Source organism: Helobdella robusta (assembly GCF_000326865.2).
Source record: "Helobdella robusta unplaced genomic scaffold HELROscaffold_21, whole genome shotgun sequence".
Lineage (NCBI taxonomy): Eukaryota > Metazoa > Annelida > Clitellata > Rhynchobdellida > Glossiphoniidae > Helobdella > Helobdella robusta.
Window position 1 is genome coordinate 2512726 of NW_008704124.1, and position 5000 is coordinate 2517725.

Sequence of the window (5000 nt, forward strand, 5' to 3'; positions counted from 1 at the left end):
CCTTCACTTTAACCCCACACATCATCCTCACCATAGCTCTTCCAGCCCTCTGCAGTACACTTTCCTCCTCTCTCCTCAACACNCAAGTTTCACCACCATATACCATCGCTGCTTTCACACATGCTTTATATACCCTCCCTTTCATCTTCACTGACCATTTCTTTCCACACAATACCCCACCCAGTTCCCTAAATTTCATCCATCCTACACGAACTTTAGCCGTAACTGCGCTCAAACATCCTCCATCCGCGTTCTGCTTATCCTCTAAGTAAACAAAGCTTTCCACTCTTTCAATACCACCACTCAACCCCGTCCTTGCGTCCGTCCTATTAATCACACCATGAACACATTTCTTACATTTGAACGTGCCTTCCACCTTTTTCAGTGCCCCCCTCACACCACTACATCTCTTATGCACCCATTTCTGACATCCTATACACAATACCGAGTTAGCCTTCACTCTCCTGTCACATACCCCACAGGGGTCTAATTTTACTTATCACTCGCTCCCCACCTTCCCCACTCACCATTACCTTCGTCTTACCAATATTAACTTTTAACCCTTTCTTTTCAATAACACTTTTCCATCTGTCAAATTTTAACTGCAATTCTTCCATGCTATCAGCCATCAAGACTAAATCATCTGCATACAAAATCTCAAATAACAACCCCTCCATTATGTTTCCACACACAACATCCATCACAATTTCAAACAGAAACGGTGATAACACTGATCCTTGATGCACTCCTACCTTAACACTAAAAGCGTCCGACATCCCCCTTCCAACCCTCATCTTTGTCTTTGCCCCTTCATACAGCTGCATCACAGCTTTAACAAGTCTCTCATTCACTCCTTTCTTCCTCAACGCCCATTCAATTTTGTCCTGGTTATGACATTAAACTGACCCTCACTGCCTTGTGAGTGATGTTGGATCATCAAAGGCTAGGCCCACCGCTTATAACTGTGGTTGCGTAAGGAAGGCCTTCTGCGTAAAAACTAGCCAAAAAATAATACTTATGATGACGGAAATCAACCAACCAATCAATAAATTTATTGCAGCTTTCAAAACAATATAATTTATATTTATCATTTAGTAATGAAATAAATTAACAGAGTAAATAAAATATAGTTGAATATTTTTTTTGTCTTCAACATGTATTTAAATAAATTATAAAATGAAATTTTTAGCATATCATTTTATAATCGGTTGTAATATTCTTCTGAAATAATAGTTCGTTTTGTTCAAGTTCTATTAGATAGGCTTATGGGTAACTTATGCTCTCTTAAATTAAAATTGAAATTAAATAAATATTAATTAAATTTTAATAGCATTAAATTGTTATTTGCAAGACAGTTGAGATAAATAATATAATTATAATATAAGAACCATTCAAATTTAAACTAATAAGAAATTATCATTTAGCGCAAAAATTATTTTAAAATAATTTCAAATTAAAATTTTCTATGTGTTAAATTGAAATTAATCAGTTAAGAAAAGTAATAAAATAAAATATTTTTTAAAATTAATAAATTTAAAATTAAAAGTAAACTTTTCTTTGAAACATGGTCTGATGTTGTAGCCTTGTTCACGATATAACTTGTCGGCAGCGCATCCTGTGTTTGAATTTACGGAATTTAAATTTTCGGAAAGCATAACTAAATATATGACCGCCTGTAGCCACCCTAGCCAAATCTCATTTATGAATCAAATCAGTTAAAGTTAAATGTTTGCATCACTATGGTAACTGTTGATTTTCAAATGTGGATTTAACTCATGTAGCTTAATAATCATGACGTTTTCGGTTTTTATTCTATATCTATATATTTATACTTTATATAAGTTCTAAATGTTATTTTAATCAATATATATATATATATATATATACATATATATATATACATATATATATATATACATATATATATATATATATATCGTTTTCAGGTTTTTACCATTTTCACACATATACATAATGACCAATAGTTGCCGAAAAAAGGATTTTTGTGTTATTATTTAATGTAATTAAGAAACTGAGCAAAAAATACTATATAATTTAGATAAAAAAAATTTATTGAAGTTCTCCAAGAAGAACCAAGCAGACAGTAGTAAGCCGTTTACATATATAGATGAAAAAGGTTAAGAATCTGTGCTGCTCTGTTTTTTGTGAAATCTTCTAACGTTAGAATTGTTAATTAAAAAGTTTTACAATGAAAATTTTATTTAAATCCTACTTAAATGCTTATTATTTACATCTAATATAGATGACAATTAGAACAGAAGACAAGTGCGGATCAAAGGCAAAAATTCAAATTGGATTAGCGTCACAAGTGGAATTCCTCAAGGTTCGGTTCTGGGCCCTCTACTATTTGTTATCTACATTAATGATATTGACTCTGGCATAATGTCAAAAATATAAAAATTTGCGGATGACACGAAGCTGTGTGCAAGAGTCAATAACGAGAAAGATGCGGAAGTATTAAGACACGATTGGACAAGACTATACAAATGGCCTGAAAATTGGCAAATGCTATTTAACATAGACAAATGTAAAGTTATGCACATGGGAAGAAAAAACAAAGGCTTTCAGTATCAACTGGACAATAAGGACCTTCGATCTACAGAAGAAAGGGACCTCAGAATCACTATATTCATCAAGACAATGTACTTTGACAGAAACTAAAGCAAATCAAATACTTGGATGTATTAGAAGAACGGTGGTGAGCAAAGAGAAGTCGATCATTATAAACTTGGATAAAACATTAGATCGTCCTCATCTCGATTACCGTTCACAGGTATGGAATCCAGATCTGCAAAAAGACGAAGACATTCTTGAAAGGGTACAGCGTAGAGCAACAAATACAATCGAAAGAGTTGGAAAACTAGAATATAGGGATAAACTGAAAGAACGTGAGTTAACAATACTAGAAAGGAGAAATTGCAGAAGAGATGATTCAGACATATAATTTAATAACTTGAAAAGAAGAAACACCGTTCACCAGGTACTTTCAACTAGAAAAAAGGAAAGGATTAGAAGGTCATAGATACAAGCTCTTCAAGATGACAGAAAATCCAATAAAGCAAAAATTCTTCAGCAGCAGGGTGTTAAACACCTGGAATAAGCTGAGCAATGAAATTGTTTCAGTGGATTCAATCAACAATTTTAAAATCAAGCTGGGAGAGTTTAGATACTAGGACATTTATATTGTGGTGGTTCTTGCACAGACGCTAGTTTACTGAACTACTTTAAACTTTGTTATGTTATGTTATATCTTAAATGTTATTGGGTGAATGAAATAGCTTCTACTTTCATTGGTCGACTGCATGAAAACATGAATTCCTGAATATAAATGAATGGACATTCTCGTACAACTTCCGGTCTCCGAAATCATCTCATAGATTAGATTAAAATAAAATCCGTTCTTAGTGACCCTCTAGGTACCAAAATGAATTATCATGCCAAATTTCAATTCAATCGAAAGCTTGGTTTCGAAGTCAGTCAGCGGTAAATTGCTTTTAAACACCCAAACCACACACGCGCACACACATAAATGTAAATATACAAATACTTATTTATATAAATAATACGTTATATTATATGATACTTGTGTAATATATAAATATATATTATATATTCAGCGTCATTATATTGTTATTTAATCTCTCGCTGATAACCCAAACCCGTTCTATTTGGAAGCTCTCTTCACCAATCATATATATATATATATATATATATATATACCAATCATATATATATATATATATATATATATATATATATATATATATATATATATATATAATGGACATGTGATACACAGTTGCTCCTGCATCTAATCTAGCACAGTTTATAAATGAAGCATACGATATCAAACGATCGGGCAAATATATTAACCTGACGCAATTTCTGAAATGCAAATTAAAAAGAAAAAATAGAGCAATGCCAGAATAAAATATAGATTTGACAATTTAATTTTTATTTGAAAGTTTAAAAATTTGAAACTAGTAATATTAACATAATTTGAAAATTGATAAACCAAACGACCAAAATAAGCATAGTTATCAATGTATATAACAAAATTAACAAGACTGAGACTGTAATTTAGACATAACAAAGTCATTATTTCAGTCCGAATTGTCCCATAAATGCCGCCAAATTAACTTTCGGAACATTAAAACTTGATTAATAAAAACAAGTGGATGATTAAAAATCTATAAAACAAATGAATGGACTCAACTCAATTATGCTCTAACCTGAGTCATTTACCAATTAAATAACTAAGGTGACTTTTGACAAACAAGCTTTTACAAGAAAAAGAAATGGATGAATTAATTAATAAGCGTTTCGAGAGCTCTACAACAAAGCCTGCCAATTTATTATGGTGGTTAACAACCTTTACGAACATTTCAAACTTTTTGGTTTTTCACACACAATTAATGATATTTTATTGTCCATGTTTGAGGGTGCCGTCGAACCGATTAAGCGGCTGGAAACTTTAGAAATATTTTTTTATATATCAATTAGAAGGAAGTCATGGTGCGATTGTGTGACATTCTAGATAAACCTGCAACAGACGACCCCACAACTGATGGTACCACGCGACGTTTGCAGATAGTTAAAAAGCAAGGAAGAGTATAAAAAAAGCTTTTGATTAGTCAAAGCTGGCCCATAGTAGTGTCAACATAATTCTATTGAACAAACAATAAATACAAAATTATCAGCGAGGAAAATATGGTTGATATTGCAAAAGTAGTATCCAGGCAGGATTTTTCGTATTACTATAGTAATAAGCAGGTACGCTTAAAAGTTAGTGCACATCACATGATAATTGGATTTTTTGGTTATAAAGGTATAGTTAGGTGCGTCAGAAAACGCGTCACTTGTCTAAAGTAGAAAACCTTGAAGTCAACGTCGGCAAGAATAAATGATTTGTATAAAACGGCAACGACGAACAGAACACAAAATTCTTTCAAATTAATTTTGAGCACGAAACACCAAAG